The sequence below is a fragment of the Panthera tigris genome, chromosome A3 (assembly GCF_018350195.1).
Source record: "Panthera tigris isolate Pti1 chromosome A3, P.tigris_Pti1_mat1.1, whole genome shotgun sequence".
NCBI lineage: Eukaryota > Metazoa > Chordata > Mammalia > Carnivora > Felidae > Panthera > Panthera tigris.
In genome coordinates this window covers 37,561,661-37,587,666 of record NC_056662.1, presented here as the reverse complement: position 1 = coordinate 37,587,666, position 26,006 = coordinate 37,561,661, and the positions used below count along the sequence as shown (strand labels likewise).

Here is a 26,006-nt window from a genome sequence, read left to right as displayed (position 1 = left end):
TAAACCATATTAATAAAGGATAAAAACTACACAAAATAGACCCAGGGGAAAAAAACTGACAAAATCTGATACACCTTTATGATAAAAACATTCACTATGCTAGGAATAGAGGGGAACTTCCTCAAACTGACAAAGACATCTACAAAAATCTCCAACCAATGTCATACTTAATGGTGATAGAATTGAAAGCTTGTCCCCTTAGATTTCACCACTACTTTCAGTACTGTACTGGAGGTACTAGCCTGGGCAATAAGGCTAGAAACAAATCAAAAACCATTCATATTGGAAAGGAAAAAATAAAACCATTTCTATTTGTGGATGGAATTTTACATATATATATATGTATACGTATATGTATACATATACATATACATATGTATATGTATACATATATATACGTATACGTATACATATATATATGAAATGCTAAGTAATTCACAAATACATAATTATAGCTAATAAATTTAATGTTTGCAGGATGTAGGGTCTATATACAGCATAAGTTTAATTTATATACACTAGCAATGAACACTCCAAAAAAAATTAGAAAACAATTCCATTTAAAATAGTATCAAAAGAATAAAATACATAGGAATAAAGTTAATGAGTGAAGTATAAATTTGTTCACCAAAGCCATAAATCATCACTGAAAGAAATAAAAGAATTCCTAAATAAATGGAACAATATCCCACATTCACAAACTGGAAGGCCTAATATTGTTACTATTGGTGATACTCCCTATATTGATAAACAGATTCAATCAAACCATATCTAAATTCCAATTGTCATTTCTATAGAAGTTGGCAACCTGATCCTAACAGTCGTATGGAAATGCACAGGATCCAGAATAACCAAAACTGTTTAGAAAAAAAAAAAGAAAGAAAGAAAACATGGTTGGAGGACTCACTGTTTCCAATTTCAAAACCTACTACAAAGCCACAGTAATTAAGATTATGTGATACTGGCACACAGATATGCAAATAGGTCAATAGAATAGACTTGAGGGTCCAAAAATAATTCCACACACATACAGTCAATTAAAGTTAATTAAGGGTACTAAGGCAATTCAATAAAGAAAAAAATAGCCTTTCCAACAAATGGCGCTGGGACAACCGGATAGCCATATCCAAAATATGAATTTGGACTTCTAACTTACACTATAAACAAAAGTCAGCTCAAAATGGATCAAAAATCTAACTGTAAGAACTAAAACTCATTAGAGGAAAACATAACTATAAATCTTCATGACCTTGGATTTGGCATGGTTTTATAGCTATGAAACGCGAAACACAACCAAGAAAAAAGTATGTAAATTGGACTTCATCAAAATTAAAACATTTTGTGCATCAAAGGACACCTTCGCAGAATGGTAGCAAATATCTGATAAGGACTTAGTATCTAGAATGTGTAAAGAACTTTTACAACTCAAAAATAAAAAGACAATCCATTTATAAAACGGTTTTATAGTAATAAAATACACATAACATGAAATTTACCATTTTAACCTTTTGAAAGTGCACAATTCAGTGGCAATAAGTACATTCATGATGTACAATATTTACTACTACCCATTTCCAGGATTTTTCATCATCCCACACAGGAACTCCGTATCCATTAAACAATAACTTCTCATTTTCTTCTCTCCCCCACCTCTAGTAACTTATTTATTTGTTTGTTAAATTCAAGTTAGTTAACATTCAGTGTAGTATTGGTTTCAGGAGTAGAACCCAGTGATTCATCACTTACATATAACACCAAATGCTCATCCCAACAAGTGCCCTCCTTAATGCCCATCACACATTTAGCCCATCCCTCCACCCACCTCCCCTCCAGCAACCTTCAATTGGTTCTCTGTATTTAAGAATCTCTTATGGTTTGCCTCCCTCTCTGTTTGTAACTTATTTTTCCTTCCCTTCCCTTCCCTTATTCTCAGGTTTCTTAAATTCTGCATATAAGTGAAATCGTATGATATTTGTCTTTCTATGACTGACTTATTTTGCTTAGCACAATACACTCTAGTTCCAACCATGTTGTTAAAAATGGCAAGACTTCATTATTTTTGATCGCCAAGTAATATTCCATTGTGTGTGTGTGTGTGTGTGTGTGTGTGTGTGTGTATACATATATATATCCCATCTTCTTTATCCATTCATCAGTCGATGGATATTTGGGGTATTTCCATAATTTGGCTATTATTGTTGACAGTGCTGCTATAAACATTGGGGTACATGTGCCCTCTGAATCCGCATTTTTATATCCTTTGGGTAAATACCTACTAGTGCAATTGCTGGGTCATAAGGTAGTTTTGTTTTTAATTTTTTGAGGAACCTCCATACTGTTTTCCAGAGTGGCTGCACCAGTTTGCATTCCCACCAACAGTGCAAAAGAGTTCCCCTTTCTCTGCATCCTCGCCAACATCTGTTGTTTCTTGAGTTGTTCATTTTAGCCATTCTGACAGGTGTGAGGTGGTATCTCATTGTGGTTTGATTTGTATTTCTCTGACGATAAGTGATGCTGAGCATCTTTTCACATGTCTTTAGCCATCTGGATGTCTTCTTTGGAAAAGTATCTATTCATCTCCTGCTCATTTCTTCACTGGATTATTTGTTTTATGGGTTCTGAGTTTGATAAGTTCTTTATAGATTTTGGATACCAACCCTTTATCTGATATGTCACTTGCAAATATCTTCTCCCATTCTGTTGGTTGCCTTTTAGTTTTGTTGATTGTTTTTTTCACTGTGCAGAAGTTTTTACCTTGATGAAGTCCCAACAGTTCATTTTTGCTTTTGTTTCCCTTGCCTCTAGAGACATGTCTAGTAAGAAGTTGCTGCGGCCGAGGTCAAAGAGATTGCTGTTTTCTCTTCTAGGATTTTGATGATTTCCTGTCTCACATTTAGGTCTTTCAACCATTTGTACTTATTTTTGTGTATGGTATAAGACAATGGTCCTGGTTCATTCTACTGCATGTCGCTGTCCAGTTTTCCCAGCACCATTTGCTGAACAGATTGTCTTTTTTCCACTGGATATTATTTTCTGCTTTGTCAAAGATTAGTTGACCATACATTTTGGGGTCCATTTCTGGGTTCTTTATTCTGTTTCATTGATCTATGTGTCTGTTTCTGTGCCAGTACCATACCATCTTGATGATTACAGCTTTGTAATACATCTTGAAGTCTGGAATTGTGATGCCTCCAGCTTTGGTTTTCTTTTTCAACATTACTTTTAAATTTTCCATCTCTGTGAATTTGCCTTTTCCTCATCAATAGAGGAATCACACAATATTCATCCTTGTGTCTGACTTATTTAATTTAGCATAACATTTTCAAGTTTCATTTATGTTATAGCATGTATCAGAAGTACATTCTTTTTAAATTTTTTTAATGTTTATTTATTTTAGAGACAGAGAAACAGAGCACAAGTCGGGGAGGGGCTGAGAGAGCCAGAGACAGAATCTGAAACAGGCTGTAGGCTCTTAGCTGTCAGCACAGAGCCCGACGTGGGGCTCAAACCCACGAACCATGATATCATGACTTGAGCTGAAGTCGGACACTCAACAGACTGAGCCACCCAGGTGTCCCAGAATTGCATTCCTTTTTAAGGCTGAATAATACCCCATTGTATTTATATGCCACGTTTTGTTTATCCATTCATTTGTCAGTAGATATTTAGGTTGTTTCTACCTTTTGGCTATTGTGAATAATGTTACTATGAACATTTATATACTGTTATCTATTTGAGTTCTTGATTTCAAAATTTTTTGAATATATACATAGGAATGAAATTGCTAGATCTTATGGCGATTCCATGTTTAAATCTGTGAGGAACGTGGGCATAGTATTTGAACTGACATTTCTCCAGAGAAGATATACAAATGGCCAATAAGCACATAAAACATTCTCAGCATCATCACTCATTAGGAAAATGTAAATTAAAGCCACAGTGAGGTGCCACTTCATACCAATTAGAATAGTTGTAAGAAAAGAACCCTGACAACATCAAATTATGTAAAGAAGGCAGAGGCAAATTGATCTCTCCTCCACTGCTGGTGGGAATGTAACATGAAACAGACACTTTGGGCACAGTTTGGCATTTTCATAAAGTTAAACATACACTTGCCATATGAGCCAGCAATCTCACTCCCAAGTATTTATCCAAGAGTAATGAAACATGTCCTCAAAAATGTACAAGAATGTTTAAAGCAGCTTTACTCATAATACAAAACTGAAATTAACCCAATGACCCTCACTTGAGAAAGGAAGCAAAACGGTGATACTACTCAGCAGTAAGAATAAAATACTGATACTTAAATCAACACAGCTGAATCTCAAAAACATCAAGCTAAGTAAAAGAAGCCAGACTCAAAGGGCTAAATACTCTCCAATTCCATTTATATGACAGTCTGGGCCAGAAAATACAGTTAATAATGGGGAGCAGGGTTGATTGCAAAGACTCTATAAGACTCTTTATGGTGATGGTGATGGAAATATTCCATATGGTGATTACTGGTGGTCATCTGACTACCAGTGACCCTCAAACGGCATGAATTAAAAGGTACTGACCCCCATGCAGCTGAAAATCCACATATAACTTTTGACTCCCCCTAAATTAAACTACTAATAGCCTAATGTTGACCAGAAGCCTTACTGATAACATAAACAGTCTGATTAACACATAATTTGTATGTTTTATGTATCATAGACTGTGTTCTTACAATAAAGTTAAGGTAGAGAAAAGTGTTACTAAAAAAAAAACATAAAGAAGAAAAAATACATTTATAGTACTATACACGTATTTTGTGGGGAAAAAAATTGTGTTTAAGTGAACCCGCAAAGTTCAAACTCATGTTCAAGAGTCGATTTATTTGTCAGGGGTACCTGGGTGGCTCAGTCGGTTAAGCATCCAACTCTTTTTTTTTTTTTTAGTTTTTTTTTAACGTTTATTTATTTTTGAGACAGAGAGAGACAGAGCATGAACGGGGGAGGGTCAGAGAGAGGGAGACACAGAATCTGAAACAGGCTCCAGGCTCTGAGCCGTCAGCACAGAGCCCGATGCAGGGCTCGAACCCACGGACAGCGAGATCGTGACCTGAGCCGAAGTCGGACGCTTAGCCGACTGAGCCACCCAGGCGCCCCAAGCATCCAACTCTTGATTTCGACTCAAGTCATGATCTCACAGTTCATGAGTTCGAGCCCCACATCTGTCTGGGCGCTGACAGTGCAGAGCTTGCTGGGGAGTCTCTCTCCCTCTCTCTCTGCCCCTCCCCCGGCACATACGGGTGCGTGCTCTCTGTCTCAAAATAAATTTAATAAATGAACTTTTAAAAAAGTCAACTTATTTGTCAAAACTCCAAGAACTCTATTCCTATAAAATGCAAATTTTACTACATGTAAATTATACCTCAATATACTTGCCAGAAGCAAAGAAATGTGATCCCGGAACTTATTACATACTTGTTCGTATATCAGTCCATTAACTATTCTTATTTTCAGCTATTTTTTTTCCTCTGACAGGGGAAAAAAACACAAAGGTTGGGGGATGGGAAAACAGTGCTCTCAGATGCTGTAATTGGGCTCTCCTTTAAATCTCATTTTCACAAAAATGAGCCAAAATAAATGACATACTGGCGACTTAGTGGCACAAAGAAGAGACAAAGCAGACAAAATAAAATAACATGATTTCATTTGTTGAAATTTATGAAGTAATTTATTTATAATGGTTACAGCTGTGCAAATAGCTGTAATGGGACTTATAGGGGCATTATGCAACCTCTGTTCTTTGTGCAACCAGTGTGCTCTCTGAGAACGTGAACCCGGTGGAACTGGATACATTCAAGAAGCTTGAAAGAACACAGGCCTTCAGGACAAGACTCAGCCGGCACCAAAACACAGTGCTTGGTAGTTTACCAAAGTTGAGCCTGATTTCCACTTGGAACTGTAACTCAAGACACATTTAATGCACCACAAAACGTGGACTGTTTATTGCTTTGCTTATAATTCTCTCTGAAAATGTCAATATTTTTTAACAGTGGTTCAGATTACAGGGTAGAATGAAGCTGGGAAAATGTAAGCTGTTGGTGCTTTCAGCATACGGTATTTTCTTTGGTTCTCATCAGGCTATAATAGAGATTTACGGGCTCTGTTTAGTATAATAATAAACAAATTATCTTTAAATCAAGGATCAGCTGTTTGAGTTTAGCAGATAACATCTGCTGTGAATCATAAGAGGGAACAGGCCTAATCTGGGAGTTACACACCCTCCCTTCTCTCCCTACCCTGCTGGTCATTGCCCTGTTATTCCTCCAGGTTTCACGTCAGGCAACATCCCATGGCTGAATTGGGATAGAAGAGGGGAAAAGAGAGTTGTAGCAGGCAATTTACTCACGCTGCAGAACTAGACCCCACCACTTTCATACTCTGAATTAATTACCATCTTTTACTTTGGACTGTATTAACATCTTGTGATACAGAAAAAAGGAATTTGGGGGTAAATGCTATGTAACAGTTGAAGTCAATATTCAATAAGTATTTCAGATTACCTGAAACTTCCAATACAAACTCTTGCTTGAACTACAACCCAGGGTCTCATATCGGCAAGTCTGCAACATCCTGGCATTAAAGGTAGCTGAAAACTGTACACTTCACAATCTTTTGCTCTCCTCATTATCAACAATATTGATTTTAAAGAAATTAAAATATTGCTAGGTGCCTGACTGGCTCAGTCAGTTAAGCATCCGACTTAGGCTCAGGTCATGATCTGCAGTTCGTGAGTTCAAGCCCTGCATCAGGCTCTGTGCTGACAGCTTGGACCCCGGAGCCTGCTTCGCATTCTGTGTCTCCCTCTCTCTCTGCCCCTCCCCACTCACACTCTGTCTCTCTCTGTCTCTCAAAAATGAATAAACATTAAAAAAAATTTTTTTAAAAAGAAGAAATTAAAATATTAACAAAGTTTGTGTTATTCTATTCATGCTTGGGTCATTTAATTTTTTTCCAACATTTATTTATTCATCCAAAATATATCAAGCTAGTATGGCTTGTGATCCATAGAAGATAACCATGAATGTCCAGTCCACTCATTCATTTAACACATATCAGGCAGGCACCTGCCATGCTGGGTGCAAGATAGGTAAATTCTACATTCCTCACAAACTTAATATTCTAGAGGCAAAAGGGAAATAAGAGCAAATAAATGTACAAAGGAGATAATTAGAGAATGTCAGAAGTAAAAGAAAGAAATAGGTGATGAGGTACAAAAAAAGGCCTAAGAGAGATTGAGGTCAAGAGACCACCTGTCTCCCACAATGGCTAACATCTGAAATGCACTGGTGTAATGTGACCTTATAGCCAAAAGGAAGTTGAGGAATCATTGATTCTACATAAAATTATCTTAATTTTACATATAAAAATAGCAGGTTCTGCCAGGAAGGCCAGACTAGTCTAAGGCCATGAAAAGGTTTGGGTAGGCACCTATGTCTAGAGCCACCGTAAATATAAAGTAGAGCTATTGCAAATATCAAATATCAATTCATCAGGATGGCATGCCAGGGATCTTTGTGAACCCTCACTTTTCCCCCACACCCAAACCTCCTTCAAATCTTTCTGCCAACCCAATTGGTTTTGGAGTCATGTGCACCGTTGCTTTGGAGAAGTCTTCAGGACACAGGCTTTCAGCTTTGCTTAACAACCTCCATTCTGAGATTCTCTGGTAGACCAGTATGGCCCAAAGAAACAATGTCTTCAATGACTACATTTTCTGACATTGGCATAGTACCTCACAAGACACAAAGCACATTCATGGACACTATTGCATGTGATTCTTGTAATATTGCTAGGTAAATACTTATAAAAGAGGAATCCAACCTAAGGAGGCCCTGTGACCTGGCCAAGTTCATATAGCTTGTTCTAAATGCAAAGCTGTAGTTAATTCCAATTATGGTGACCAACTGTACTCATTTTCTCAGGACCAGTGGGGTTTCCAGGAAGTGAAATTTTCAGGTCTTAAACCAGAACAGTCCCAATAAAACCAGGTGATGTCATTAAGCTTAATACCAGGTCCAGGGGTGCCTGGATGGCTCAGTCGATTAAGCGTTCAACTTTGGCTCAGGTCATGATTTCACAGTTTGTGAGTTCAGGCCCGCGTTGGGCTCTGTGCTGACAGCATGGAGCCTGGAGCCCACTTGAAGTTCTGTGTCTCCCTCTGTGTCTGCCCCTCCCCTGCTCACAATCTCTCTCTCTCTGTCTCTCAAAAATAAACATTGAAAAAAATATCCGGTCCATTTAATATAATGTCTAGGATACTTGCCATCAAATGACAGCTAGAGCAGGACTCCAATTTGTTCTTTTTCAAGGCCCTCAGGCAAGTCATTCTCATTGACCTGCAACGTAGAGCTCTAGAATGAGTCACCACCCTCATCATCCCACTAGCCTCCAGCAGCTGTGTATATTACAGTGCCACACAGTTGGATGGCTATGCTTTGAAATACGAATCTGCGAGGAGAACAATAAACTTTAAAATATCAGAGCAGCCTCTAACTCCTGCTCTCCTCAACAACCTCTAGGCTCTTCTCTGCCTAATGCGAGCATCGGTTGGAACAAGAGGAATGGAGTCATTTAAAAAGTTTTGCATACATCTCATTAGGGTATTTGACAATGCAACATCATGCTGGGTTAGTCATTGCCGTGGGTGTCTCGGGAATGATAGTGGGCAATCTTATGAAAACTTTATAGTCAGTAACATTACTCCCATGGCATGGCAGGCAGGGGATGAAGGAGAAGTCGAACAGCTCCTCACTGTCACTTGAGCTTGAGAGAAATGCAACCCTACAAACATCAAATAGTAAGAAAGACCAAAAGTCCTTTTTGCAACAACTTTGCCAGAAGTGCATGAAGAAATCAGAAAAACACCTGGAGAAGGTATTCCAAAGGAAAATCACTTCATTGGGTATTTAAAGTTAAGTTGTATGTAATTTTTCAAAAACTCAAGAAAAAAATGTGTTTCTCTTAAGTGCAGGGAACATATGTTGAATGTTTACAATGTGACAGGTACTCCTCTCAGTATTTTACTGTGTTGATTACTTACAATCTATTAAGTCATCACAATATCCATCCACTGGAGGTACTCTATTTACTGGCCCTGTTTTATGATTGGGCAAACAAGACAGAATGATTAGAAAACTACAGTAGAAACACATTCAGGATGAGAAGGATCCAGGATCTGAACCCACACTGGCTCTAGAATCCACATGCCTGAGCATCACACTGCACTCTCTCTCTGTGGTGCCAAAGGTACAATTTTTTGCCCACCAAGACTGGTACCCAAATCTCCAGACATTCACGAGGATAAATAAACTATGAACAGAATGATACCTTGCCCATAAGAGAAGATTGGAAGAACAGTTCTTTCATAGGAGGGTAAAGAGTAGTGGTTTGGCTTCCTCAGTGTTTACAGCGGGTTGAAATTTAATCAAAGAGGGGCCCGTCCAAATGCTACCGTTTGCATTTAATTAAAAATTCGTCACTACAAAGTTTGTCCTTAAAATATATATACACATGATATCTAGGTTAAATGGTAGCAACATAACTGACTCTGCCACACATTCTATCTACCTTCATAAACATATCCAAGGATACAAGCAAGTTAAAGGGCAAGACAAAGAATTAACAACAGCAATGCAAACAAAAGTTGATTAGACCAGACACCAGGTGGGAGAGGAATTTCTCCCAACTGCAATGACAGGGTGTTGGGTTAGGGACTTCATTCCCAGACTACACAATACAGTAAAACTTTGGTTTGTGAGCATAATTCATTCCAGAAACACACTTGGAAGCCAAAGCACTTCTAGATCAAAGCAAATTTCAAAAACCATTGGCTCAGTTGTGATCATGTGACGTTTGGCATCACATACTACTCATATTGAAAGACATCACTCCTTTATCAAGTTAGAATTTATTAGAAACGTTTGCTCATCCTGCAGAACACTCGCAGAACAAGTTACTCACAATCCAAGGTTTTACTGTACTTACTTAATATTCAGAACAAATTGAAAACAGGCCCTGAGAAGACATAGAAAAAGATTTTCTCTTATTTTTTGAACTACATCCTGGATGGAGCTGCACTATTCAGAAAGATAGGCACACATGTCTCAAAAGCTAAAAAGTAACTTCCTGAGCCATCCCAAGGGTCCTCCCTCCTCCTTTGTTCCTGTTAGCTTCTCAGGTTTTTTGCATCCTTAGAAGACTACAGCTCCCAGCATGCACTAGGGGTACATGGAAGTTGGAGACTTAAAGAAGGTTGCGTCCTGAAATGTTGAGTTAAGTAAGGATAAACTTTGTAAGACAGGGTGGAAACAAGAGGACCTTCAGGATAAGCCAGGTTGGGTGTGGGGGTAGGGAAAAGTTAACTTGGAAGAGGGAAAAGAATTCTCTGGCTTATTCTATGGAGAGGGAGGGTAGGCATAAACACAGTAACATCTTAATTAATAAACACTTGAACTTTTTATTCAAGAACAATTAATCTGAAAACACCAATGTAAGCTTTTTTCCCTTTTCCATATAGGATATAAAATGTTTCAGAAAAGTATACCTCTAAAAAAAAGTTCCTATAAGTTACAGTAAAATTTAGAGTATACGTATCTTCCTTTCTTTTCATAGAAAAAGGCAAGTACCATCAATAAACCAAGGCTAGGAAAATAAGTACAAAATGAAGATCAAAACAGATTTAAGAAAGGCTCACTGAAAAAAAAAAAGTTAAATAAACAGAAATAGAAAATTCAAGTAATTAAGACGGAAATCAATAAAAAAGAATATTATGGTCATGGCAGAAAGTCAAAATGCTTTTAACAGACTAAGTTAAAAAGAATGAAGAGGAAGAGTAAATAGATAAAAATATGGGGAAAAATTGAAGACATATCAAGAAACAGATTCAAGTAAAGAATTATAGATGCTCCTAAGGCGGAAAACAGAACATCAGAACAAATGTAATAATAGTTTTTTTCTTTCTTTTTTTTTTTTTTTTTTTTGATAAAAGGGGATTATTTAATAATAGTCTTAGTGTTTAACAATTTTTCAAGGCTGTATACTGGGTGGAGGGGGAAAAATTAAACATGTATCCTATTCCTTTCTCCACATGGAGATAAAGAAGAGTCCATCTTTTTGATAAGAAATTTGATAAAGCCGGGGCGCCTGGGTGGCTCAGTCGGTTAAGCGTCCGACTTCGGCTCAGGTCACGATCTTGCGGTCCGTGAGTTCGAGCCCCGCGTCGGGCTCTGAGCTGATGGCTCAGAGCCTGGAGCCTGTTTCGGATTCTGTGTCTCCCTCTCTCTCTGCCCCTCCCCCGTTCATGCTCTGTCTCTCTCTGTCTCAAAAATAAATAAAACGTTAAAAATTAAAAAAAAAAAAAAAAAAGAAATTTGATAAAGTCAACCACAAGTATACTTTAAAACAGTAGGTCTATTTTAATAGTAGCCACTGAATATAAGCATAAGTAAAATACAGTCTATACATAGAAAAAAGGACGTTCAAAAGAAAGTGGGAAATTCAACACAAGAAGAATTAGGGCCAAGTATTCATTTTTATCGGAAACACAAAGATGCTAAATTCTCCTATTGAAAAGGAAATATTTTTATATTAAGTGAAAAATTTGACCATACCCCATACTATCTATAAGACCATATCCAAGACTACAGCAAATATTTAATAAACAAATAAAAAAAGAACAACAGCAATTCAAGATCAACACATCCAAAAGAACAGAAAATGTACAAACCACATCCTCTTAGGATTACTCTATAAAACTAGATATTGATAAGAAGAAAAAAATCCAGTTATTTAAAAATTAATAATGATCTATATGCTTCTCAATAATATGATGTCACAAAGAAAATAAACATTTCAAGTAGACATTTAGATTATAGCATATATGAGGTATTTCTTATGCAAATATATGAAATACCGCAAAATTGCACTCAGTTTACAGTAAAACCCTGTGCTCGTTTTGGCGTTAAAAGCGGACAAGTAAAATAAGTGAAATGATTAATAAAAATGAAAGTGTGATTAAAAAACGGAAGAAAGAAAAGATAATAGAGCGAAAAAGAGCAACTAATGGATTTGAAAAGAGAAAAAGAATTTATAGACACATGCTAGAGCTAGTGTGTGTGTGTGTGTGTGTGTGTGTGTGTGTGTGTGTGTTTGCAAACCGTCCCTAGTACACGGAGGCCAAGGAGAGACCTAAGAAAGAGGCAGACCTCCGGATCATTAGGTGGCACGCTTAAAACTACAGGGCTTGTCTTGGGCAGCTGCAGAACAAGTAGATTTCCCAAGCTGCCGCCAGAATCTTAAAAGCTATATAGAGGTCTTACCTGGGTTCAGTCATCTATATGGTCCCCATGTCCTAAGCAACTCCTTACTCTCAAAGCTGCGTCCTTGAAAATGGCTCCTCCGAAGGGATGGTGGGTGGAACAAACAATCCAAGGCCAGGGGAGGGGGCAAGGAGCCTCCAATTGCCCGGATCCAGCGTAGGGGTCAATTGGCGGTCATGTCCTTTCGATGACCTCCTCCAGGGGTGAAAAATACACAGAAACCTCACAAATCTAAGATTCAGTAGAGCCATCCCTAAGTTCACACAATTCTAGGTGTGAATGCTGCCTCCATCACTTACAAAGCTGTGTGACATCAGATAAGTTGCTTAATTTTGCTGATCCTCAGGTTCTTTATCTCAGAAATGGCAATAATGATAGTACCTCTTTCATAGTAAGATAAATTTTGTGAAATCCACTTAGCACCCTGTGCTTGACATATTGTAAGCAGTCAATATATAATGGTTCTTCTATTTACTATAATCCTTAATAAATACAAGAAAAAATACCAGTATGTAGAATTTGGCATAAGAAGAACATTGTAACAATAGAGTGACATTAGTACCTACAAGATAACATTGTGTAATGGGTATGTTAATAAAAAGAGATGTTTTTGGAAAACTAACAATATTCTGGAAAGAAAATTGCCAGAATTGACGAAAAAAGTGGCCAAATATATTTATACTTTAAGGAAACAGATAATTATTTTTTATATTGGCAGAAAAAATAAAAAGCCACAAAGATCTTTCCTTTTTAATGAACAAGTATAAGTAACTTTTATATCAAAACCTGACATAGACAACGACAGTATAGGGCAGCATTTCAAAAACATGTTTTCTAGTTGTGCTAGAACCATAGATATTAATAAGTTTTAGCTTCAATTTTGGTTTTTAAGAATCTTATATTAAATTTCCCCAAAACATCCCTACATACACAGACACACACATTGGAATAGGAAATTCTGTACTCCTACAGCATCCTGGTCTCCCCTATTGTATCTTTTCTATTGTATCACATTTATCAAAATGTGACTCAATTTGCCTGTTTACTTGTCTGTACCCTAGCCATTTGGTTCTGCATTACTTGGGGCAAGAACCATGTGTGTCTTTTTGTCATTGTAGCCTGAGCTCTATTAATATCCACTTTTTGAATGAAACTGTTACAGGAAAAAAATATATACTATCTTCCAACAACTATGGAAAACTCCAAGTTATAAAAACATTAAACAGAACTCTTACCTATAAAATTGTTCATTTTGAATCTCTAACACACGATATATATTACCTGACCACAGAAATACTGTTTTCAAAAAACATTCTCTTAAACCTCATTATGTAATACCTACTTAGGAAACCTCAGTACATAATACCTACTTAGGAAACACTCATTAGCTAATTTCATTCATGAATATTGATCCAATATATCCAAATAAAATACTAGCTAATTAAATTCAATGTTATATTTTAAAAATCCCCCATCTTGACAAAGTAGAGTTTATCCCAAGAATACAGGGATGATTTTTTATTAGGATAAAATACATCAATAGGTCAGATAAGTAATATATATATACTATATATATATATATATATATATATATAGAGAGAGAGAGAGAGAGAGAGAGAGAGTATATATATATATATATATATATACACAATATATATATACATACATATATACACACATATATACAATATATATATATACATAAATACATACATATATACATACATATATATATATATATATGATCAGTTTAACATACACTGGGGAAAAAATCAATAAAATTTAGCCCTCATTTAGGATGGAAACTTCTATGAATTATTGTTAGAAAAATCTCTTCCTAAAATGAGAAAATACCTATCTTGTAACCAACAATCATAGGCATCTTACAAGCTTTCTCCAGTCTTGCCCATCCTTGTTTCCTGTTTCCCCTTTTTTAAGTTAAAGCAAAAGCTTTAACTCAGACCATGTGACACTGAGGAACTCATCCTAAAGTTTCATGCAAGATGGGTGTTAAATACAAAATACTCCATATAACTGAATGAATGTTTAAAAATCAGAAACAAAAGTAAAAGACAGCTAACCTTAGGAAATATTTGCAGATATATGAGAGAGAGTATCCCTAAAATACTAAAAGTACTTATACTTTATAGATAGAGAACCAAACTATTTGTAGGAAAGTGAGCAGAAGATATAAACAAATGTTGCAGAAGATAAAAATGTTCAAAAAACCCTATCATCTCTCATTGATTCTCCCAATTCCGGTCTTTCCTCACCTAAGTCAATGTTATATTCCACAAGATTATCTAAAAGCAAAATTCTGATTATCTTCTTAAACACCATCAGTGACTAACTTCTCCCAATAGTAACCAAATTGACAATGAATATAGTATTATCCCAGGTAATTCTGACATTAAAGTAAAATATCTTGTAGGTATGTGGACCCACAAGAGTATGTGGACCCTTATTAAAGCAACCACCAGAACCAGTAGTTCATTCTTTCATCAAAGTTTTGTTAAACCTCCAATGACTATAGGTACCTCATCAGGTTCTGGGTGCCAAAAGATGAAAAACACAAAGTCCTTGCCCCTGAGTATCTCACAGGCCAGAGAAGACAAACAACAAATAATGGTAGCAGATGTTGACCTAAAAAAAAGAGGTAGACTAAGACAAGCTCAAAATTGTCAAAAAGATGAGTTTATCTGAGAATAGCAGAGGAATTGCAATTAAGGCCATGCAGCAAGTTCCAGGTAGGTCCACTGAGGGTTTGGGGTGGGCTCTTCTTCTGAGAAGGGAATGTAAAGAATGGGGAGTTTCGTTAAAGTCTGTTAAAATTAAAAATAAATGGAAACCAGCTTTGAAAATGCCCCAAGCAGATGAAACTAGTGCAGTCCTATAAATGAAGCTCAATTCAGCTTATTTTGTGAGACCAGCCCAATGTGGATCATTTCTTGGTCGTGTCTCTGGAAACCGTAAGCAAAAATTTCCCCAGGTTGAGATGAGATAACTCCTGACCAACTGCTTAATACTTACGAAAACCCTAATATTATCAGTTTTCTGTAAATCAGGCATTTATGAGAACTCAGTCCCTCAGTCCTGAAGTTTTGTTTTCCTGAGGACACATGTGCGAGATTGTCCACCTTACATCCTCCAGTTCCATTTCAGATTGAAATTCTTTCATGCAGTACAGTGAGCTAAGGCTCACATTGGTCCCATTCGCAGAGCAATAAGGGAACATAAAGAGATGTATCTGACCCAGTCTAGGTCTTCCTGGGGGATGCTATATCCAACCTGGATCTTAAAGTCTGAGCAGGAGTCACTCAGAGAAAGAGTGAAAAGAGGCAGAGCATGCCTGGTAGAAATGATGATATAAACGAAGACAGGGAGGCAAGAAGTAGTATTTTACATGTGGTGGCATTGTTAGACCATCTATGGTAAGCTAGAGATACGAGATAAGGCAGTAAAAGGCAAGTTAAAGCAGGCTATAGAGTTCTTTTTTTAAGGTTCTTGGAACCTGGCATGTAATAACCTATAAGCTCATTGAGGGTAGGGATTACCACATCTTCTAGAGAGTCTATCTAACACATCTTTCTATCTGAATTGCCAGCGAAAAAATTGCACACACAGCACCCAGAATGCAATAATCAGCCCGTCCTATGAAGCCTTCCTTGCATTTCCAATTCATCTGGAAGAAGACAAATGTTGCACCTGCCAAAAAGCCTTGTATCAAGCTGAAAACTTATGTTTGTAGGGCAAGGGCTCTTGATAGCTCAGAATACACAAACTTTATTTCTCTGGGGCTTGTTTTCCTTTCCTCTAGTCACTTCCATCCAGCTTCACTCATGCGTTTTGCTAGATATGAAGCAGATATAACCAGAGGGAGAACCTGTTTGAACTCAAGGTTTAATTCAATTCCAAACCAGAGCCCCATTGTGTGCATGATTTATCAATAGCATTTAAGTGCCTGTGGTGAGCCAGCCCTGACTTGGCTCCATAAATAAACGATGTCAGACTTCATTCCTGTCCTCCAAGTTCTCACACTCTACAGAGGAAAAGGGGGAGCATCTACACAGTTTTCATCAAGATAATTATGGCTAAGCAAAGCCTAGCTAATTGGCCAAACACAGCAAAAAAGCCATTCAAACCTGGGAGCTAAGCAGTGCTATGAGGAGCCCTATGTTCTCCTTGAACAGGTTTTATTTCCCTTTCTCCTTTTCTTTTCTTTCTTTTTTAAAGCCTTTACCTTCTTACAGTGTAGAGATTCTTTTACTCAGGTCTGCTTCAACTCAGCTATGAAATGGAAGATCTCTGAGTCAGGAAGTCTTTGATGAGTGGCAAGGAGGCCTCTTGCTGTGCTAACTAACATCTGATGGAGAATCATAGAATCTCAAGAATTAAAATAAATTTAGTGGGAAGTATGCAGACTTCCATCTCTAACCCTTATGAGACAGCTTTATTTTTGGTTGTAAGAGAGGACCAGGAAAGAAAACACATCGGCTCTATGAGTTACCCATGATCTAGAGATTCTCAGTCATAATTGCCAAGATGGAAACAAAAAATGGAGTCAAGAGATTGCATTGTAGGAGAGACTAATGCAGTGGTGTGGTCTGGACATTACAGAAAAGACCCAAAATGGAGTGTAGTCCAAACAAAGAAAGAAATAAAGAAGTTCCATGCATGGTAGGGAGGTAAGCATTTGGTAGAGAGGGTGGTATAAAATGGAAAAGCAATAAAAAGAGGACAGATCTTGAGAAGGAAATCTTGGATTTGCAATCAGGAAGGACTGGGAATATGAAGTCTAGGAATGGACTAGTGCCTGGGTATATGCCCCATTCAGAGAATAATAGGACGATCTTCACAGGAAGTGTAAGCATGGTGGTTGTGGGAGCCCAAAAAATAGATTGCCTTTGAGATAAACAAACAGTCTTAACCTTGAGGTGATTCTGTAGGGACAGGAGAAGGCTTTTTTGAAAAGCAAGGGAAAAAAAGGTATGAGAATGAGTAAGAAAAATCCTAGATACAAAATCAAAGCTTCAAAAGATGCAGGGAAAGACCCGAAAGTAATAAATATGCCTTGAGTTGCTTGTGAGAGACAGAATATACAAGAGACAATGCCAGACTGTATATAAAAATAGAACCCTGTCCCACAACCCACAGCAACTAGCTCAGGAAGTCAAACCACAACCTCTGTGGCAATCAGCCCCAAACATCCCCCAGGACAAGATCAATAACTGACAGCTTCTCTAATTTTTGTCCCTACTTCCAGCTTGGGACCAACTGGAGAAAGCCAATATGGCTGGCTAACCAATTACATAGGATGCTCTGCTTCCCAGTAGCCCACCTCCAGTTTCCCATGCCAATGAGGGCATCTGTGAAGCCTTTCTGCTTTTTTCTGTTATAAAGCTTTCCCACTCCTCTGCCAAGCTTTGAGTCTCTGCCAAATACAGGTGATGGAGTCTGACTCCCTTGCTATAACAAGCTCTGAATAAATACCCTTTTCTTATTCTCATGTAGAAGAGAAAATATCTCTTTTTCCCCATACTACCCCATGTACCCAACACTATTACAGGCACTGGAAATAACAGGGAGCAGATCAGGAAAAGATCTCTGCCCTTATGGGACTAGCTTTCCTTTGGAAGAGACAAGCGATGAGAGAAATTAAGCAAGCATTATGACGATAAACTACTATGGAGGAAATAAGGATGATGAAATGGGGGTGGCTAATGTACTAGAACGTGAAGAACAGCCTCCTCAAGGAGGCGATATTTAAACTGAAGACTAAGAGATCAAGAAAAGCCAGGCTCACGAATTGCTCAGGAAGAGACGCCAGGTTGAAGGAACAGCAAGTACAGGATGCACTGGGGCAGAGTACCCTTGGTTTTGTTGGAGAAAAATAGAAAAGACCAGGGCAGTGGGGATGTGTTGAGTGAGAGGCAGGTGGGGGTGAGACTGGGGAGGTAGGCGAGGCTGGATCACACAAGGCTGAGGAAGGATGTTATTACAAATGTGGAGGGATGGTATCAGAAGGTTTCAGGCAGGAACACTTGAGGTCCTAAGATAAATGCAAATGTACAAGCAGAGTCAGTTTTAAATGTTCCTTTCCACTCAATTACCACTATCAAGTCAGAGCAGTTCATCCTAAAGATTTCAAGTGTTTATGGAAATAACAGAAGTGCTGCTGGGATAATAGTGCTTTGGTGTAATTAAGCACCTCTGCTCTCTCATCATGAAGAAACAACAAGCTTCCAGCTCTTTTTCAAGATCCCACGCACAGCTGATAATGGACAATCCATCAATATCTTCTTCCTGCCATACTAAGACTGTTTTATGATGATCCTGAAAGCTTTAATAAACCCTCTTAGATAATTTCTTTATGAGGCAGGGAATTAGTAGAGCTGAGCATGAAATAGGTTAGGGTCTGTCAACAAAGAGGGCACCATTGTTTTTATGACTTCTACCAGTGGTCCCTGGGTGGAAAACTCTAATTAGCTGGGATATTGATAACATACGTGGTTGCATCGATCTGCTCTCTAAATAGCAGCCATCTCTTTGCTCAAACAGGGACTTTGCTCAGTTCTGACATCATCGAGCCTGCTCCATCACTGGAAACAGACTCCTTTGAAGGCTAAGGTAACTCATTTCCACTGGTTGTTAGAGTTCCAGGCCTAACACTAAATCCTGAGTCCCTAAAAAAAAAAAAAAAAAAAAAAAAAAAAAGAAAGAAAGAAAGAAAAAGGGTCATAGAGGCATGATGCTCATAATTTCTGCCACAACCCATTTTATAATACAGAGAAGTTCAGGTATCAGTGCAATCTTGCTCCTCAATTTCTGCTGCCAATTCCAGATTAAGGTAAGGGCTGTGCCTAATGATGCAGCAAGAAAAGATATTGTCTGATCAGCATTGCCATGATCACGGCTGGTAGTATCAGGAAGGACTCCCTGTTTAGAATTAGTCAATCACTGGGGATAGCATTCTAGAGTCTTCCCAGTGTGTTTGTCTATATCTGTTGCAAACCTCAAACGAGCAAGTGAAAAGAGCTGAGAAAGGAAGCGTGGCTAACTGATGTGGTTGAATTCAGCGAACATTCCATCGAACCTGTTTCCTCTTTGTCCTGGGCACACAGCTACACCACTTCTCCAACCTTCTTGCCTTTAGGTGTGGCTTTATGATAGTCTCAGCCATTGGAAAGTAAGTGACGTTGAAGCTTTTCCCATCTGGGTCTGGCCCAGAAGCCACCCCTCCCCCCCCACTACCACTGCACATGTTCCTCCAAGCCCTCTTCATCTTCCCTTGGCTTGACACAGATGAATAACACCATCTTCAAATCTACAACTGGAAATAGAAGAATCACAAGGTGGGAAGGCTTAGGGTCCTTAAAAAAGCATCTGAAGGAGAGCTGCCTGCCAATTAGGAATACCCTTTGTGAACTTACATGAACAAAAAATAAATTTCTATCATTTTAAATTGCTGAGATGTTGGAATTTATCTGTTACAACCACTGGCATTCACTAACAAAACCAGACTTTCAAAGAATTCATAAACAAAAGTATTTGTCATCTTAGGGTTACTGCCATGGCCCATCAAGCAAGAAAGCAGCCATATTTTTTAATAGCTTTATCAAGGTTTAAATCACATATCATATAATTCACTCATTGTTAAATGTATAGTTCTATGGGTTTTAGTAAATGTATACAGTTATGTAGAATATTCTATCAAACCCCCAATTCTCTCATTCCTATATGCAATCAGTCCATGATCCCAACCCCAGCACCAGGCAAGTGCAAATCTGCTTTTAGTATTTCTGGCATTTATCACTTAGTATGTTTTTTGAAGTTCACCCGCATTACATTATCAGTAGTTTATTCCTTTTTTGAGAGAAAGAGAGTGCAAATGAAAGAGGGAGAGAGAGAGAGAGAGAGTCCCACGAGGGGCAGAGAGAGAAAGAGAGAGAGAAGTAGAGCTCAATCAAAGCAGGGATTGTGTTTTACCCAAAGTGGGGCTGGAGCTCACCCGATGCATGACTCGAACTCACGCACTGTGAGATCATGACCTAAGCAAAAGTCAGACGCTTAACCGACTGAGCCACGCAGGCACCCCTAGTTTGCTCTTTTTGATTGCTGCATATGATGGAATTTGAAACGTTTCCAGTTTAGTATTACTTTTATTGATGCTGTTATACGTAAGTCTTTGTACATGTTTTAATTTCTCTCTAATAGGAGCTGAATTGCTGGGTTGTATTAACTACCATTTCATATCTAACAAAAGTTTTCTTTGGTTACCTTAGAAAGAGTCTCTTCTTTGGTGTTTTTAAATCATTTTTGTTCATACGTGAAATACTGCATTTATCACATTGAATTCATTGAACGTTTTCATTCACATCTCTCTCTGCTAACTAGACTATCAGCTCCTGAAAGATTTAAAAAAGCCATTTTTTGGGGATATGTTAATGCTTAGAATAGTGATGAGTACTCAGTAAGTGTTTATTGGAATAACAAAATGCCAGAGAGCTTGAGGTGAAGGAGCTATTATGTAGATGGAGTGCTGAGCTATGTCAACTTGGCTAATGTCAGGAACTTTGTTTCCAAGAATTCCCTTCTCTGTTTGACCCCCGTTAGAGATGACCAAAGGCAGAAACTGCGTGGGACTCCGAAGGAGGAAGTGGAACAGAAGTCACTCTACTCTCCAAAGGCACTCTACTGTACTAGTGGTGAGGCATGGTGTGAGGTTGGGGTGGACATGTCTGGCAGGCCCGCTTACCCCCATCTCCTTGGCCCTTTGTCGGCTCCTCTTCCCCACAGGTGAAGCTGCAGCCCTGCCCAAGTGCTGTTGCATCCACACGACTCCTGAAACGGAATGCTACAGGCACCAGTGACAGTCTCAACCAAGTTTATTGCAATGAGAGGCAAGGCCAACCGATGGATCAGCACCGACACTCTTGAGCAGAGGGCGGTCCCGAACAGCAGGGATAAAGAGTTTTTACAGCCCACCACATTGTCTTATCATCACCTGGGAACAGAACAAAGGAATAGTTCCCAGGTGGAAACAGTTCAAACAGGCCCTTGCTCCAATCCAATCAAACACTAATCATATCCCTTGGTGGATAGGATAAGGCTGTCATCTCTTAACCTATAGTGTTAAAACAAAGCTGTTATTTCTTAAGGCTACAGGTTAGCCCTACACTACAATTTAACCCTTACAGTGCTAGGCATTTATCACTTAGTATCATGTTTTCGAAGTTCACCCATGAACGTTTTGAAGTGGACCCAGGGAGGTAAGCCCTAGACAGAAGCAAGGGCTTCCCATAGACCCCTCATTGGCTTCCTCCTTTGGGGATCCCACCCTGATGGCCTGATGCCCTTGTTTCCAGAATGTTCCCTCAAGCTCTGACATCAACCACACCAGAGCTCCAGCCAGACTAGTCAGCAGCTGATTCTCTGACTAGCACATTCCTCTTCTGGATCTGCGCTTTCCCAGTTCTTGCCACAGTCGCATGAGGTCTAATTCCTATAATAAAGCCATCACTTCGTATTACTCACAGTGGGTCTGTTTTCTTAACGAAACCCTGACTGATACAGTTCTCCAGGCACGACCCAACCATATGTAAATCTTCACCCTTCTTGAGAGTCCAGCACTGTGGCCCAGAGCCTCTGAAAACCTGCCTGACCAGCTCTAAGCAGGTGGGCCCTCCCTGTCCTAGGTGACATTTATTTAAAAGGTCTCTCTACACACAAAGCATTACCCATGAGATCTGGGAAGAGTTTTGTTTCCAGCATTAAAATGTCACTGAAGATTTTTAATGATATTGTTTTTCTTTTTCTTCAGCTAGAATTTAAATTTTTCCTGATAACATTTTAATTGCTATTAGAATTCCTGGGTAACTGGCAACCCTTAAATTTTTGTTATAGGTGTTAATTGTTATCTTGAATCCTCAGAAAGATAAAGACAATTTAAAGTAAACATAGGGAAAGAGATCTCAAGTGCTTTGAGAGAAAGGGAGAGAGAATCTGGGAAACAATGACTAGGGGCACTGCCATCTTATTTTCTTCTTTTTTACTCTCTTCTCACACTTGTACCTCAACTGTTTAATTGAAAGAAGAAACAACTTATTGGGTAAAATCAACTGTTCTTGTCCTCTACCCTTGTCAAACAGCAGAGCTGAAGCACTCAATATTCCTGCCTGACCGTAGATTATCTTCTGATACCTTGTCAATGGTAATTGGAGCATATGGCAGATCACAGGCAGAAGGAGTGACACCAGTAATGGTCTTTATGGCCAGTTATTACAGAGGGCTGTCCCCCTGCCAAGTAGACCATTGTCTGGTCATGATCTGTGACAAAAGTAAGGCTCTACGAGTCATAAGATAATTGGTGGTGGTGTCGGTACTTAGGGACTCTAATGAGGCCAATTTCTGTGAGCCTAACTATGAAGTGGGTACAGCTTTTTGTTGAATTTTATTTGAACTGATAGAGACAGACTTACTTTGTCCTGCAGAGGTTCTCTTGAGCTCTTTCCTGCATTATATATTTCAAGGACCAGTACAAGACTCATTTTTCCTGGAAGCAGGATGAAAGGGAATTTACTATTTTTTTTTAGAAGCTTGGCAAAAGATGCAATGCTTTTTGCCAAGATGGCCACTGCAGAGGAAATACATCAACTTAAAAAAGAGAAAAGGCCAAGACCCAGTCTGTTCTTTGAGGGACAGATAGGGGAACCAGTTCCACATAGACAAGCTATTTGGAAGTTGAGGGCAACAAGTCTCAACCAATGAATCTGTTTTTCAGAAAAGAGAATCCATTCTGTGTTTGAGAGTCAAACTCAAAAAAGAAGCCATGGTGTTAGGTGATGGAGAGGGGAAGAAGGGCTGATTGGAGTGTGAGGTTGCTGGTGAGGGATCCTCCTAACTCTACCACTCCTGAGTTCATCCTGGTCACTGTGGCACAGGGCACCAATGCCATTCCAAGCAGGGATTCAGAGTAACAGAGCAGAAGTGGTGTGGTGGCTAAGCCTGAAGTCCCATTGCCTGGGTCTGAATCCCAGTTACGAGCCTGAGAAGTTGAGTGACTGTGGGAAAATTATATAAGTTTCAATGTCTCAATTTCCTCTTCTATATAATGGGTAAAATAATAGCATCTCTAGTGCAGAGCTAAAAACAAGTTAAGTGAGTTACACACACACACACACACACACACACACACACCCTTTGTTCCAGCCATGGCCACTTAGTCTATTAAAAATATTTTCCTTGTCAGGGTGCCTGGGTGGTTCAGTCAGTTAAGTGTCTGACTTCGGCTCAGGGCATGATCTCTCACGGCTTGTGAGTTCAAGTCCCGTGTCGGGCTCTGTGCTGAGAGCTCAGAGCCTGGAGCCTGCTTCTGCTTCTGTGTCTCCCTCTCTCTCTCTCTGCCCCTCCCCAGCTCAGGCTCTGTCTCTCTCCTTCAAAAATAAATAAACATTAAAAAAATTAAAAAAAAATATTTTCCTTGTCAACAAACCCAGATACTGGTCCCCAGTCATATCCTCTGGTCCATTTCCTGTCTCTAAGGAGCAGTCTACGAAGTGCCTTTGGATACCTTTACGGATTCACCATCAGCCACCAATAGACTAATAGGCAAGTGGAATACCAGCCCCAAGAGCTTAACTCTACTGCCATAGTTGCTGTGGATAACAGCCTGTTTTCCTGCCTCAATGCACCTTATATGAGATGAGAACAGACCTCCCTCCCCCCACCCAAACACAACCTCTGTCTTCTGTCCCAATGAATTTAGTAAGCAAGGTAGTAATGCTGCACCAGGACCCCAGCAGTTGTGGGCTACCCAAGACATAAAAGGAGTTGATTAATGTTGATAACAACTCTCCATTTCTCCTCAAAATGAAGCACTGGCTTCCCCTTTGAATCCTGATGCTCATGAAATTTTCCCACTTACATCCCAACCTGTAAGTGGCCTGGCCTCTTGTTTTCTCTCTAAAGTTTGACTATATTTCCTACTATCTCCCTGAGCAACGAATGCATTTCTGTCTCAAAATAGCCCTGAGATTGACCACCAGTCAATCCAAAGAGATTATATGTCAACAACCTCACCGATAGCTATAGGTTTATGTATCCTCTGGCTTATGAAATATTTTGGCTTCTGGTAAGTTTTTGTATCATCACTGTAACTTCTTTTTTAAGTAAGCTCCACACGCAGAATGGAGTCCAAGTGAGGCTCGAACTCACAATCCTGAGATCAAGACCCGAGCTGAGATCAAGAGTCGGTCGCTTATCCAACTGAGCCACCCAGGCACTCCTTATCACTTGTAACTTTAAACACTGGTAGTTAGCCATAAGAATGTCAATGAATTAAGTCATGCATCCATTCATTTCCTGCATGGTTCCATAAAAAGTCTTAAAATAATTAACAGAAGATAGTATATGAGGTCAGATAAAGCAAAGCAAAGGCTGGGCAGTACCCCCAAAATGTTTTCTTTTCTGCAACAGTGTTTAAACTGTGTTACAGATTTAATTCTGAGCTTCCCGGCAACAAAGTCAAGAAGGAAACACATTCTGTCATTTGTAAATGCTAGCCACAAGATTTTTTGGAGATATTCAAAGGTTTTCCTGTCATTAATGTAAGGTAAACATTATGAGACCTTGAGAAATACTGGTATGACAGATTATTTTCCCTTTTGTGAACTCCAAAGCCACATAACTCCATCTCAAATGTGCCATTCTCACTGCCAGTGGCAGGGGCTGCAGAAGCAGCATCCATATCTCAGAGCAAAAGTATTGGAGTTGGGTTTTAGAAAAAAAGTCTGGCCCCTGATAAGCCCCTGATTAGCCCCAAGAGACTACATTTCCTCTGTCCACTCTAATTTGCATCAAGCAATATGCCATCAATCTTCATCTATCCTTACATTCTGCTTGTCCCTGCTATCTTCGAGGAAGCAGAATTCAATTTTCTATGCAGGCAAGCTGGTAGGTCTTTAGCTGGTTTGGAGGTCTGTGTGTAGACATCACATTCACGTTATTGAAAGTTCCAGATGAATGGCTGCCCATGGGAATTCGTTCAAACACTGGATGGATTCATCATCAGAATGAGAAAAATCATGGCTATGGTATAAGGGACAAGTATTCCCTCTATTTTCCTTCTATCTTTTAAAAAATCAAATTAATAGCCAATGTGACTTACATAGCCAACTAATGAGTGTGAGCACACAGAAAAAAGGTTAGATTTGAAATCAAGCCAAGCTTCAATTAAGTCAGTCTTGCAAATTTAATAATTTTTATAGATATTTCTTTGCAGAGTGGTAATGAGATACCTATAGTAGGCAATATATACGTGATTATAACTTCATTAAAACAATGTGCATTTTTTTTATAAACTAGGATAAAGGAAAGTGAAATTTGGAGAGAAGTTGTATTGAGATCCCTTTAAGTGTCCCTGAACTAAAGTAAAGAGGGCCCACTGATTAATATTTTCAAAAAGGGCCCTGATAACTAAATATACCAGAAGATAGAGGCCACAATCCTTTCTTCTTTCCCAAGGAATACATTCTATACAAGTTAAAAAAGTTGTGCAGGGGCGCCTGGGTGGCGCAGTCGGTTAAGCGTCCGACTTCAGCCAGGTCACGATCTCGTGGTCCGTGAGTTCGAGCCCCGCGTCAGGCTCTGGGCTGAT

The 26,006-nt window shown here is 38.9% G+C and overlaps 1 long non-coding RNA gene across 5 annotated transcripts in view; it reads right to left on the bottom strand.

The window, feature by feature from the left end:
- The window catches only part of LOC102957224, a 313,391-nt gene extending 300,848 nt beyond the window's left edge, over window positions 1-12,543 (bottom strand). For all 5 annotated transcript variants that reach the window (XR_006215588.1, XR_006215587.1, XR_006215590.1 and 2 more), the window contains exon 1: window positions 12,353-12,543. This is a non-coding gene — a long non-coding RNA (uncharacterized LOC102957224). The remainder of the gene's footprint in view (window positions 1-12,352) is intronic.
- Between the last annotated feature and the right edge of the window lie 13,463 nt (window positions 12,544-26,006).